Below are 14,896 nucleotides of genomic sequence, written 5' to 3' on the forward strand. Positions count from 1 at the left end.
ATAGAATAGTTTGGGTCGGAAGGGACCTTAAAAGTCATCGTCCCTAGATAAGGTGTGAATGTGGCAAAACTGGAATGAACATGGGGAAGTGATCAGAGTGGGTCATTTATCTGGGAGGAGACAAAGGTGGTGAAAGTGAGGTATCATGGCTGATGAGGGAAGAGCAAGAAAAGATGCATTAAAAGGGGCCAGGGGCCACTGAGCAGGCTGCTGGTCAGTTTATCTGGCCAAGTTCCATGCTTGACCACCACAGCTGTCCCATCCTGCTATTGAATTGTATTCACAATGGTGAGCTATGCATTTTGACTACTTCTGCCAACATCTGCGGTTTAGAGCTTAGAAATTCATTGGGGAAGAGATGCAACCACATGCCAGGTATGAGCAGTGCAATTATTTCACCACAGTAAGCTGAGACATCAGGCTGAATGAAAATCTTGTATCCGTGTGGCCATTCAGAGACAAGAGAAATTGCACACACCCAGCAGGATGACAACTTCTCATAGCTTCTAGTGTATGCCATAGGTTGGGAACAGAAAGAAAATAGCTTCAAGGAGATACAGAGAAGAACATCAGAGTCCAGTCTGAAAACCAGGAAGTTTTGTGAAGAAAAAGGAAGGGGATTTAATACTGGACATATGCAGGGATATTTAATACGTGGGTTAGACAGCACAAGCACTGTTTACTTTCAGAATCCAAGGAACTTTAGAAGTAAAGAGTCCATCCACAGTGTACCATCAGAAGCAAAAGGAGGTAGGCCATGAGCAGGGCTGGAGATAAAGCTCTGCACTGGGTCTAGGATCCATCCAAGAAGCAGAAGCACAACTATAACCACACACATCTCCACTGTAGTCAAAGAAAGACTGGCAGCCCTAGACCGAACTTAAACAGGGCTCCTGGGCCATGGGCAGTACCATGTGTGTGAAGTGGTCCAGGTGAGAATCATCAGGGCCATTAAGTACTATTAGTGTCTTCTAGTATGTTAAAACTAAAAAGAAACCTCATTCTTTGAATCAGCTGAAATACTCACTTTACCTGAAAGTAAGTTTTCAAGGCTACAGTTTCTATTATATGAAGACACAGAGTACTTAAAGCATGGATAAAAGAGGGCAAAGGCTCTTTGTTCACAAGCAGCCATACAGAGAAGACAAGGGGCAACAACTACAAGTGGACTGGGAGAGATTTCATCTCAAGAGAAGAAATACATCTTTTACAATAAGAACAATCATTCACTGGAACAGCCTCTCCAGGGACATGGTAGAGTCCCCATTGCCTGAGGATTTCAAGATGCAATTGGACAGGGTGCTAGATAATCTCATCTAGTTTCCCTTTCCTACAAAAAGATGATCTTTTTAGGTCACTTCCAACCTGGGCTATTGTATGATGATTCTGTGAAGAGCCTCTAAGTAATAAACACTATTCCGTGCGTGTGTGCGTACGCATGTGCAGTCCAAGGTGAATGACAGTTACATGTTAATGTTTAATCTTCCTGTTCTTGGTGTTTGTGTTGGCTCTACAGTTTGTTTTGTGTCTAAACAGCTCACCTTGGTTGGAACTAGATGAGCTTTAAGATCAATTCCAACCCAAATCATTCTGATACAGCATGATTCTATGATCCCTCATACTGTATGTTCCTAAGGATTTAAGAGAATAAAAAAGACTCTCTGTTTTATTCATTCAGAGGGGTACCTTTACAGAATTCCAGGCATCCTGCTGCAAAAGAGCACGTCAGAGAAGACTTTATGTACAGAGATGTGAATGAGCAACTGCAGGGAAAGGCTGGCAGTTCTCCTGAAGCAGCAGGATAAAAATGATCACCAAACAGAGCTTGCCAACAATTTTGTGCCTGTTTGAGCTGGCTGTTCAACGATAGAGCTGTCTGTGCTCCCATCCTCCCATTGCAACAGGGCAGCCCCACTTCCAGGAATATGAGAGTAGCTCTGCGGTGAGACATGGGTCAGCCCATGGGTATTGATTTCTGACAGCAGCCAAAAGTAGATGTTCAGAGAAAGAGTATCAGACACTGGATGAGTGTATTAAGACCCTTCCTTGTGAAGGTTTTTCCAGCTCTGGCAAAGAAAATCGCAGCTGGCTGACAGAGCTGCCTCTTTCTAGTGTTACTGGGCACGAGATAAAAAAGAACATCTTGGTTTTGAGGGACACTTGTGGATAAGCACCCAGCCCCAGGAGGGGGTTACCGCTGATGACCTCTCCTCAGAGACAAGCACACCTCTTCATCCTGGCTTGAGCAAAGTCCTGAGCTTATTTTTGTCTTTTTCCCGCCTACAAACCTGTTAGAACCCTCATCCTTCAAATTGCTTCGAATCAAAAGATGTAAAGTTCAGAGCTTGTGCTATCTACTAATGCAAATAATGGAAGGAGAGGATTTTCAGAAGTAGGTAAGTGATCTAGAAGCACAGATCTCAAGTCCATAGAACTTTTCATGTCTTGGATGATGCCTCTACATGCCTCTTTGTCCTAGATACTCCAAAGTATTTTAAAACTAAACCCTATATAAAATCCTACGCTACCTATTTATACAATTTATACTGAATTTCCCTTCTCCCTCCCAGAGGCCTGCAGTTTTCAGATCCTGAAGGATGTTGTTTCATGCAGTATGATATTCATCAGAAACATTACCATGACTGGTCTACTGAAGGCAAAATGTCATTGTTCTTTGCCTAAGCAGTGTAGTTACGTATATTATACATGCCTGAACAGAATCAGAAGTTCAGTGTAGCTTTTTATGCTGGCACAGCCTTTAAAATGGTTGTGTTTGTATCTGCTTATACGAAAGGCTTCTCTCAAGTTCTACATCCATTTTAGGCAGGATGCTGGACTTCACGTTATTCAGGTTCTTGCTGTTGACGTCAGAACTGACAGAGTCCGCCTAGTCTAGCAAGATCGTGTCTTGAATAAGAATTGGATTAATCTCATTAGACATTAGGGATCAGGCCCATCTCTCTGGAATTGAGGTGTTTCCATGTGAGCCGTTGCCACATTTGCACAGGTGCCAGTGAAAAGCTGCTTGATACTAGTCTTTTGCAGCTTTTATCCTACATGCTGGTCCCATACAGATGTCTTGGATATCAACAGTACCTGAATTGACAAGAGGCACCAATGCTTTGGTACCTTAATCCTTCCTGTCGGGACAGGAGGGACGTGCCTGCTGTGACTGCCCAGGAGATAGGTGCTGAGCAGTCTGGGCTCCCTGGGCTGCAGTGCAGACAAGTTATGTGATTGTATGGACTGGGGTGATAACTAAGCTATCTCTCCTACCTGAGACAGTAACTTTGGGCTGAAGCAGACTGCCTCCTTGAATTGAGCTTTTTAGGATTATTTCATAACCTCCCTTCCAGAACAGTTTCAGTTTTGGAAAGATGCTTCCTTTTGCAATACATTCCCTTGACAGCATTATTGCTCATTCAGGCTGTGAGACTCTACTTAGTCTTAAAAACACAGGATAGGATTCGGTTTCAGCTTAAGGTGTCAGATTTAGACACCTACATATAAGCATTGATTTGTAAGCCATACATCTAAATCTCTGTCATGACTGAGGAATAAATCAGGTGCCAAGGTTAACTCCAGAAGGCTACTCAGGTTCTCAGAAACAGCTGAGAAGTTGAGATGAAGTTACCACCAACTAGCTGGTGATCTGAATCACCCTTTAGAGTCCATTGACTGTATCAACTAGGCATCCAAGTAATTTGTTCAGCTGTAACAGAATCACAGAATCACAGAATCCCAAGGGTTGGAAGGGACCTAAAAAGATCATCTAGTCCAACCCCCCTGCAAGAGCAGGGTAACCTACAGTACATCACACAGGAACTTAACAGTCGGGTACCACTTGAGACATCCTGGTGTGACCTGTCATTTGTCCAATTTTGATTCCAGAGGAGCACAAGCCCTGCAACATCCCTGCATCAAATGTGACGGCTGCCTTCGGATGTCCCAGATACCGTGCAGCATATCGAGTGACATTTAAGAGTGTCTTCCACAGCATTACTAATGTAGGCCATCTGCTACTCGCCTTTTACTTCACGAAGATTTAGGATCCAATAAATGTGACCATGTATTACTGAGAAACTTTCATGTAAAGCCTTAAAACATCTTAGAAAGTACAGTGTAAAGACAGAATATGAGCATTGGAAGCTCTAGTGATGAGAATGCCATAAGATCCTAAATCCACATTAAAGTGGCTGGACATATTTAGTTTGCTAGATATGGTCTGTATGCTGAATTTTGGCTTTATTGCAGGAAAAGGGTACAGCTGTACGGATATTTGTCCAAAAGAGGAGATGCGTGTCATGATGAGACTCTCTGAAGGATTGTTTCACTCTAGAAGTCTGTTCCATGTTTCTTCCCATGTTAAGAAAGGACATTAAGAACTGGGATTTTAACACATAATTTTTTGACCTAACATTGAATTTTGATTTCTAAACAGGACCTGCCCAGGAGCCGGCAGCTCCGCTGACGCGAGCAGGGACTCACAGGGGGCAGAGCCAGGAGCAGCAGCACCAGCCCTGAGTGGTTAAAAACCTGCCCCAGGGAGCACGGCCAACGGAGCGGGTCGAGGCAGTTCGCGCGGGCAGGCGAGCGGGATGGTGAGCACCCGTCGTATGGGCAGGGCCCGCTCTGGGAGCTCTGCTCTGGCTGCCCCGGCGGTGGCCAGCGTAGGCACCCAGACAGAGAGGATGACAGAGAAGGCTGCAATGCAGAGCTTGGAGTGTAGTGAGTGCCTGCACTGGTCTGGTGAGGGAAAGGTGCACAATGGGCAGGGATGCACTCGGTGCTCCCTGGTGGGGGTCCTCCTGCAGCAGGTGGCTGAGCTGCGAGATGCTCTTAATAGGCTGCAAGATGTCAGGGTAGCTGAGAGGAGGCAGGGCTGCTTGCTCCAGCCCCAAACCGTGCAGGGGCTTCAAGCTTCCCCTTCAGCTTATGAAGGAAAGAAGGAGGCCGTTAACCCGGGAAGCTGGGAATTAATGGAAAAAAAAAAAAAAAACAACAACAAAAGAAGGACGAAAAGGACAATTAAAAGCAAACGGCTTCCTCCTAAATCTGTTGTCCCCACGCAGAACCGTTTTGCTGTCTTGCAGGAGGCTAATGAGGAAACGCACTTGCACCAGAAACAGCCGGCTGATGCACAGGTAAAGATCTCTGGTGGCACTGCCAAGAAAAAGCAGCGGGTTGTAGTAGTAGGGGACTCTGCTTTAAAAGGGACAGAAGCACTCCTCTGTCGACCTGACCCCGTCTCGAGGGAGGTGTGCTGCCTATCAGGAGCATGGATCAGGGATGTTACAGAGAGGCTGCCTGCTCTAGTAAGTCCCACGGACTATTACCCACTCCTAGTGACACATGTGGCTGCTAGGGATATAGATAGTAGTGGACTGGGGACCATAAAGAAAGACTACAGAGCACTGGCAGAGGTGGTTAGGGGCTCTGGAGCTCAGATAGTCTTTTAGTCAACTCTCCAGGACACAGGGGAGGACCTAAGAAAAGCTAGGAGGGGTAGCCAGGTTAATAAAAGGTTAAAAGGGTGGTGTCCTAGTCAGGGGTTTGGGTGTCTTGAACACAGGACTGATGTTTTTAGGCCAGGCCTACTGGGAGCTGGTGGAGCTGGTCTGATCATAAAGAAGGGGAAGAGCACTGTCCCCAGGACAGTGAGAAGAGTGTGTAGCAAGCTCACTGCCCTGGACTTCAAAAGAGCAGACTTTGGCCTCTTCAGGAGCCTGCTTAGTAAGGTTCCATGGGATACAGCCCTGGAGGGCAGGGGGGCCCAAGACTCTTGGTTGATATTCAAGGATCACCTGCTACAAGCTCAGGAGTGCTGCATCCCAACTAGAAGGAAGTGCAGCAGGAGGGCCAGGAGACCTCCCTGGATGGATAAGGAGCTGCTGAGGAAAATTCAAATGAAAAAAGAGGATTATAAAAAGTGGAAGCAAGGAAAGGCGGCCTGGGAAGAGTACAGGGATGTTGTCCGGGAAGCTAGGGACCAGGTTAGGAGGGCTAAGGCCCAGTTAGAATTAAACTTGGCTAGGGATGTTAAGGATAACAGGAAGGGATTCTACAGGTACGTAGCAAATAAAAACCAGACTAGGGACAACATAGGCCCCCTGAGGAAGCTCTCAGGAGAACTGGCTACACAGGATTTGGAGAAGGCTGAGGTTCTGAATGACTTCTTTGCGTCGGTCTTCACTGGCAAAGGCTCTGACCTCTGACAGCACCACCCAAGTGTGTTCAAGGCTAGGTTGGACGAAGCCTTGGGTGGGATGGTTTAGTGTGAGGTGTCCCTGCCCGTGGTGGGGGGGGTTGGAACTAGATGATCTTGAGGTCCTTTCCAAACCTAACTATTCTATGATTCTATGATTCTATAAAACTTTCTCAACACATTTGTTGGAGTCGCGGGAGACAAGCCTCATGCTCTCATGGTCAGCAAGCCTCGTTTATTTAGCAAGACACATCCACTTTTATAGCTTGCAGGGTTAGTTACATTGTCTGATAAGATACAGCAAAATCATTGGTCAGCCTGTGTCGACGCAGGGGTCTCCAGGCAACTGCGACCACCTCTTGTTTCAACATGTTCCGACATGTCCCAGCTTGCCCAAGCAAGACCATTGTGCTATTCCAGCAAGATACCGTTGCGCTATCTCAGCAAGATGCATATCCTGTTTCTTAAGCAAATCCGGGTAAACATTAACCACGAGATTGCTGTGCCCTGGAGGCCTACATTTCCACCAGCTGCACGGTATCATGCCCTTTGTTACTTAGCCATTCAGTTGTTAAGCTCTCTACACTTCCCCCGTTTTCTTTAACAGCAAGCATAGCCATTTTATGATTAAAAGCGTTCGATATCATTTTCTGTAAACACTGCATAATACACGGCAAAAGCAATACTGCTAATAATATTACAACCACCACCAAAACAATTTTTTCTATTAAGGTAACAAGCCAGGGAGATAGCCCGAAAGACGTCAGCCAGTTGGTAAAGGGATCACTTGTTTCTTGTAACTTTCGCATATTGTTTCTCAACTGTGCCAATTGTTTGTGAATGGAGTTAGAATGGTCCGAGAGATTCATGCAGCACATACCTTCAAACTCATCACACCCATGACCTTGTGCGAGGAGTAAAAAATCTATGGCGGCTCGATTTTGGAGAACTGCATGCCGGACTCCTTCTAAGTCCATGGCTAGATTTGACAATATGTTTGTTGTAATGTTTATTTGTTTTCCTGTCCAACAAGCTAATTTTCTTGAGTGAGAGCTTGAGCAGATGCTATACCCGGAGCAAAAATACTGGCTAAAATAACTTCAGGAGGATCCCAGAGCGTAACAATATCGGAGCACTCTGGGCCCAGCTGTGTGGTAGCTCTTTTACGGCGTATATGAGTCTTATTGGCTTTAAGAACTGTCATTATGTCGGGTGCAAACATTGTTAGCTGGCCTATATAGCAGGGTCCCCCCTCCGGGCTTCTGGGGATTCCCTGCCACGCCCTATCACCACAGATCAAGAAATATCCATCAGGTAAATAGCCTGTGTTGGACGTTACAATGGTTTTATGTGTGATGTTTTTGCAATAAGCGGTCTCATTATAGGGCCTATTTGAGGAAACATTTACTGAGTTATGTGGAAGCCCAAAAGGGTCCTTCCAAGAGTCAAAGTGAAAACAATATTGTGCAGGCGCAGAACCTAGCAGATTAAATTCTTGGATTTCAGAGACATTTTTTCTTATATTGAGCTGAAAGGTAAAATTGGCTGGGACGCCTATCAAACAGGTTCTAAAGGGGTCAGAAGCTTTAGCAAGAGCAAGGCATAAACTACTTTGGTTAACTTTTTCAGCCCAAGTGACCCACATGTTTTTTCGTTCCTCTATTTTGTTTAGAGTGTCCCAAGCTCCTGTATTGAGGCCGAAAACGGCGACAAGTACGATCCCAATCTTCAGGTTTAACTTGCCACAAAAGTGGAATACCCACATCTTTACCGCACTTAATCTCTAGAGGCACTGTGGCTAGTGCGGTTTGAATCTGGGAGAGAATCTCCTGAACCCGATATTTCAAATATCGTTGTTCCAGATCTTCCCGGTTCTCAACTAATGGATACGTTAATGGGAGATTTACGGAAGGAGTTATACCTGCTTCCGCCAACAGTGCTCTATAAGGATTATAATTATGATGGGGATTCCAGGTACAGTTTACACAAGCACCATGTGCCTGTAATTGGCTTTGGGACACCCAAACCTTTTGGTGACAATTTCCACACTTAATTTTGATCCAAGCTCTATGATAATCTTGTAAACACGCTAAACAATGGCGAGTAGGAGACAAAATCCGATCAAATGTTCTCGTAAGTTCCCAAAACAAATGGAGTTCTGCCTCTTCTTGTGTCGAATAGGAAAAGCGAATCCCAAAACGTCTTTCAAGTGGTTCCAGCAACGGACGGAGGGTCAGCTGCAGACGATGACGACGACGGAGTTCTGGGCTGTCCATTCGATTGAGCAGCCCGAGTCCAGCGAGCAGGGATCCACTTGGGTCCAAACACCAGGGGCCTGACAGTCGCAACGAATGTGGCCTAATTTTCCGCATCGAAAACACTTCATTCGGGTGGCTGGGGCTGCTGGACAAGTCTGCGCAACTGCCGCCTGAAGAGGTGCAAGGGCTGCCAAAACTTGGCTTTGAACTTTAGATTGGGCGTTAAGGCCTTCACCAATTTTGTTAAGGGCTTCCACTACAAAAATTTGACTGCTTGAGGGGAGAGTATTTGCTTTATCTAAGAGATCTTGGATTACCCAGTTGCCAGGAGCAGTAGCGATAAGGGAGCGTGTGACTTGATTACCATTTTGTATAACACACTGCTTTAGGAGTGCGTCCTGCATGTGCTCCGCAACACCAGCTTTAGAAAGGGCTTGCATCAATTTGTCAACGAATGACCCAAGGGGTTCCTCTCGACCTTGTTTAATATTCATATACATAGGGGGCCCCCCCGGCTCCCGAATTTTGTCCATTGCCCTTTTTGCCACCCGCATGACCTCTCTTAATTTTTCTACTCCTATACCAGCCTGGGCATCTGTTCGAGTATAATCACCGTTTCCTAGTAATTCATTCATTGTAATTCCAAAAAGGGGGTCTCCTTGGCCACGAGGTAATGCTACTGAAGCAGCCGCTTCCTCCCCCCATCTTGCATCAAATGTAAGTTTCTGATGAGGGGTATAAATTAAACGAGCAATACCCTTGATGTCTACAGGCAGGAGAATCATTGAATTAAATAAGTAATCAAGCATCTGCTTGGCCGGTTCACTAGTAACCCCAAATTGAGAGACTGTAGCTCGGAGTTGTGCCAATATTTTCCAATCCATTTGAGTGATATCTACCCTATGACCGCCGCCTGGTCGAGGGTGAAAAATAACAGGAAAGGCCATAGAAGTAGCAACATGGTCTTGTGCCGCGTCGGCAAGGACCCTATCTCCGTTTTCGACTCCTTGGCGTGCCAGAGCAGCCCAAACTTCCCGTCTCTGACTTGCCATAGCCTCCGCGAGGTCCGAAAGGGCTCCAGGGAACGGCTCCGTGGCATTAGGAGACAAAGGAAGGGAGTTTTGAGGAGACTCAAATGGTCCGTTTTCCAGAATAGAGGCAGACGGGGGAGAGGGAGAGGGAAGAGGGGAAGGAGGAGGGGGGGGGGTATCTCGACTGTCGAAACGGTCGGCGGATTAGGGGCAGAGGGAGAGGGAAGAAGGGGAGGAGGAGGGGGGGGGGTATCTCGACTGTCGAAACTGTCGGCGGATTAGGGGCAGAAGGATCATAGTGACGATTTTGATTTTGTGCCAAACGGGCACTTTCGGCCGCACGTTTCTCTGCCTGTACCATCAAGAGTTCGTTATGTATCAAGCGCCATAATTTGGATAATTTTTTAGCAATTTTATCATCGTCTATCATAAGGTCCCATAATTTATCGCCGTAGCGGCGCCATTCCGATAATTGGTGAATAGAGTGGGGATCACTAAAAATACCGAGAGACCTAGCATGGGAAAGAAGGGCAGGGAGGTCCTTATCAAAATCTAAGCCTTTTACCCCCCGACGACGGAGGAAGGCAGTAAAAAGATCATACGCCGCTTGCCTGTCCATGTTTACTGGATCCGTTGCACCCTCCAGGCGTCGGCAGCGCGTAGCAGCAGAGCCTGCCGATGCAGCACTCTGGGCCAAAGCACGAGACGAGCAGCCCACCGATGTAGCACTCCCGTTCTGCAGAAGCCGTCTTTAAATCGAGACCTGCACCCAACGCAACTCCTTCAGGCAAAGGGAAGGGTCCCTGTTCGGGCGCCAGTTGTTGGAGTCGCGGGAGACAAGCCTCATGCTCTCATGGTCAGCAAGCCTCATTTATTTAGCAAGACACATCCACTTTTATAGCTTGCAGGGTTAGTTACATTGTCTGATAAGATACAGCAAAATCATTGGTCAGCCTGTGTCGACGCAGGGGTCTCCAGGCAACTGCGACCACCTCTTGTTTCAACATGTTACGACATGTCCCAGCTTGCCCAAGCAAGACCATTGTGCTATTCCAGCAAGATACCGTTGCGCTATCTCAGCAAGATGCATATCCTGTTTCTTAAGCAAATCAGGGTAAACATTAACCACGAGATTGCTGTGCCCTGGAGGCCTACATTTCCACCAGCTGCACGGTATCATGCCCTTTGTTACTTAGCCATTCAGTTGTTAAGCTCTCTACACACATTCTCGTTTTTCTGGTCACCATGTTATATAAAATGGATGGTATGTTGTGTCTTGTACCTTGTTTTCCACATTCTCTCCCCTTCAAACCTCTTGTTATACTTATCTTGCAGAAGATTTGAGTTGACTTTGTTACTATTTCTTATCTTGACAGTTAACCCACTAGAACAATAATGGCCAAGGAAAACCAAAGCATAGTGACAGAGTTCATCTTACAAGGCCTCTCCTCCCAGCCAAGGACACAGACTGTTCTTTTCCTCGTGTTTCTGTTATTTTATCTGCTCACAATTGTTGGTAACATCACGGTTATTGCAGTGATCAGAGCTGATTCCCAGCTGCAGTCACCCATGTACTTTTTCCTTGCCAACCTGCCTTCTTAGACATCTGCTATGTCTCCAGCAACATCCTCCAGATGTTGGTGAACCTCTTGACCAAGAAGGGGATCATCTCCTTCTCCAGATGTGCTGCTGAGATGTATTTCTCTCTGGCTTTTGGCATGACAGAGAGTTTCCTCCTTGGGGTCATGTCCTGTGATCGACATATGGCAATATGTCACCCCTTGCTCTACAACACTGTCATGAACAGGAAGGCTTGCATTCACATGGTCACGGCTTCCTGGGCCAGCAGCCTGCTGAGCTCCATGGTAGTCAACGGTTTCGCTTTGCATCTGTGGACATCACATCTTGAACCATTACTTCTGCGAAGTGCCAGCAGTGCTGGCCTTGGCCTGTGCTGACACTGCCCTCCTGGAGTTGCTCATCTTCATCTTCAGCATCCTCATTGCCTGCATCCGCTTTCTTCTGGTCATCATCTCCTACGCCTACATCCTTCCCACCATCCTCAAGATGCAGTCTGCACATCTGAAATCTAAGGCCTCTTCCACCTGTGGATGCCACCTCATAGTGGTAACCATATTCTATGGGACAGCCATCTGCATGTATATACATGAATCCCAAGTCAAGGTCTCCACAGGATAGGGGCAAAGTGGTTGCAGTGTTTTACACCATTGTTACCCCGGTGCTGAACTCCGTCATCTACAGCCTCAGGAACAAGGACATGAAGCGTGCCCTGAGAAGGGCCATGAATAAACCCAAATCCCTCTCTATTAAAAGGCTTTTCAGGGATTGGTGGTACTGCATTGAGCTCTATGAGTTGGAACAATGCTCAAATGTGATTATTTCTCTACCTGCAATTGTCCCAGACTGAGATGAAATAATAAATGTGCTAAATTCAACAACATCTAAACAAAAAGACCTTGCATACAAATAACTTTCTAAACAACATTTGGGATTTGGCCTTAAAGCCAGAGACAGTATCAAGACACTGTGGCTTCAGCCTGCCTCAGTGGCAAATACAAGTGGGAAATGCTGATACTATCATGGCAAGAAGGAAGAAAAGAAGAAAAAAGAGTCTCTCTCCTGCATCCTTCTAGCCCCTTTCAGACTTTGGAAGCTGCTCTCAGGTCTCCATGCAGCTTCTCTTCTCCAGGCTGAACAGCCCCAATATCCTCGTAACCCAGACTCTGCTTTGCTCCCTCGGTAATTCATTTCTGCCCCTGCTAATTCCTGCTGTGTTTCAGTCCAGCTCTGGGTCCTCATGGACTCTGATCTCAGTAGGGCACAATCAGACATGAATATCAGAGAAGGCTTTTCCTTGTGTAGCTCAGAGGCAGAACCTCAGGTTTTAGGTAACCCAGGCAAGATGAAGAGTATTTTCTGACCTCCGAACTTTCTCTGACAATTAAACAAACCTTTTTAAAGATGTGCTTTGTACTCACATTGATACAGCACAGATGGGTTTTCTCCCCAGTCCCTAGCTTTCTCAGGCATGGACCACTGGGCATCCTCCTTTCTGTGGTGTGCGTTTATTTGTTACTCAAGGACATGACACCCCAAATCTGTGTGCCGTTGGATGCCACTGGAGTTCTAATTTCATGTCTGAACACCCCACTGACTCCAGAGGGAGAAGGCCTCTCCACAGGCTGATCAACCTTCTTATGTAGACATATTTTGATGACTAGAGTTACGGAATAATTGAATATGGAAAATGTGGAATAACGTTATGGAATAATTCAAGCCTAGAGAAACCCATGGAAAGTCCTTCCCCAATGGACTTCAAAGTCTAAATAAACCAGTGCTTGAAAAGAAAGCAAGAACAAGTCCCTGTGACATTAAAGGCATACAGCCTGTCCTGGGTTCAGCAGTAGCAGTCAGTTTTTCTCCTTCTTAGTAGCTGGTGCAGCGCTGTGTTTTTGAATTTCAGCCTGGGAACAGGGCTGATAACACCGCTCAAATGTTTTACTCTGAGCAAGGACTTCCTGAGCCTCATGCTCTGCCAGGGAGGAGGGGAAGCCAGGAGGAAGCAGAGACAGGACACCTGACCCAACCTAGCCAAAGAGGTATTCCATACCACAGCACGTCATGCCCAGGATGTAACTGAGAGTTACCCGGAAGGGCTAGTTCACTGCGGGGTTGGACTCAACCTGTGGGTATTACATTCTTTCGATTCTCCTTCCCATCCCTCCAGGAGCAGGGGGGAAGGAAAGAGGGGGGAGTGAGAGAGCGACTGTGTGATTTATAGCTGACTGGGTTTAAACCACGACAAGCCAAAGGAGACAGAGCATCCTTAAAACCAAAATCTTGTCTTTCCCTTTTAATTTTGTGGTCCAAACTGTTCTGCTGTAAGAAATACCCTTCAGCTTTGTCTCTTGTCCCTTCTGCTGTCAAATAACCATCACCAGAAGCACCAGAGCAAGGTATCAGGAAAACTAGATCAGCCATATGTAAAGTTAGAATATGGTATCCATAATGAGACTAAATAAGAGGCCTTGTCTAGCAGTAGGAGAAGGCAAAAGTTGGAGCATGACCCACTGGAAGCCTCTCAGCAGGCCTGAACTCCAACATCAGCAAAGTCATTAAACAAATTTCAATCACAAATTACACTTCTTCCCGTCCCAAAACAAGGAATTCCCCTGGGGGCCAGCCTTCTGGGCATCCTAAAGAAGCCTCTAAGGATCTTGAAACCTTCTTAGAAAGCTCATAGTAAACCTACCTCATTCTTCCTAACAAGCCCCTGGGGACAGCTTCATAGACACTAAGGAGAAGGTAACTTTCCTCTTTGTTAAAGGCAATGAGCACTTCTAAAGCAGTTTAGTTTGGCACAACTCCTCCACACCCTGAAGTTGGTGGTTGAAGAGTTTATGGGCTGGCAGACTTCTTTCCAGTCCTCCTCCTGGTCAGTACAGAAGCGACCCCTGGAGTTTGAAGGAAAGAGCAGCCACCCCGGCAAACAACAACTGATTGGCAGAAGTCACTTGGCACCTTACAGCGAGTTCTTTGGACTTCACAAGGGGTCCATCAACAGCCACAGCCATGGCAGGTGATGAGCTAGATTCAGGGTTTATCAGTCAGAAGCAAAGGGTGATGTAGCTGAAGACAAAATACAATGTACATACATTTGCCCATCTAGAAATAAAACTAGCTACAGCTCAGGTCCAAGGTGCATCCAGGAGCCAGATGCAGCCAGACGCAGCCCTACAATGCAAATGTCCATTGCATGGGATGAGTGTGCACGTGTTGAGGGAAGAAAACACTGGGTGAGGCTGATCAGGACCTATTGTTGCCATCAGGGTCCTGACCTACATGAACTACTGATTTTGCGGATGCTAACTGTGCTGGTGTTTCTCAGTTCCTTTCTGCTGCCTGAGGGGCTAAAATCTGTGAGGTGATCTCCCCCATAGACAGAGCTATCTGTAAAAGCATACAAGGTTCATAGAATCATAGGCCATAGAACCAACTAGGTTGGAAAAATCCCTTAAGTTCATCAAGTTCAACTGCTCCCCCAGCATTGCCAAGGCCACCACTAACCCATGGCACTGAGCCTGGAGTCTGCGGTGTGTGAGCACTTGTAGGGACGGTGACAGCAGCCATGCCCTGGGCAGCCTGTTCCAATGCCTGAACACGCTTTGGGGCAGGAATTGTTCCTCAGCTCCATCTAAACCTGCCCTGGGGCACCTGGAGGCCGGTAACTCTTGTCCCATCCCTTGTTCCCTGGGAGCAGAGCGCAGCCCCTTCCTGCCTCCATCCTCCTGTCAGGCAGTTGTAGGGAGCGATAAGGTCCCCCGTGAGCCTTCTCTTCCCTGAGGGCTGGAGCAGCTCTGCTCTGGATCCAGGCTGAGAGG

At 46.8% G+C, this 14,896-nt stretch overlaps 1 pseudogene; it reads left to right on the plus strand.

The window, feature by feature from the left end:
* The first annotated feature begins 1,943 nt into the window (after positions 1–1,943).
* Positions 1,944–12,455, plus strand: LOC136017154 (olfactory receptor 2G3-like; annotated as a pseudogene).
* Positions 12,456–14,896: the final 2,441 nt, after the last annotated feature.

Source organism: Lathamus discolor, chromosome 6, assembly GCF_037157495.1.
Source record: "Lathamus discolor isolate bLatDis1 chromosome 6, bLatDis1.hap1, whole genome shotgun sequence".
In the NCBI taxonomy this organism is placed as follows: domain Eukaryota; kingdom Metazoa; phylum Chordata; class Aves; order Psittaciformes; family Psittacidae; genus Lathamus; species Lathamus discolor.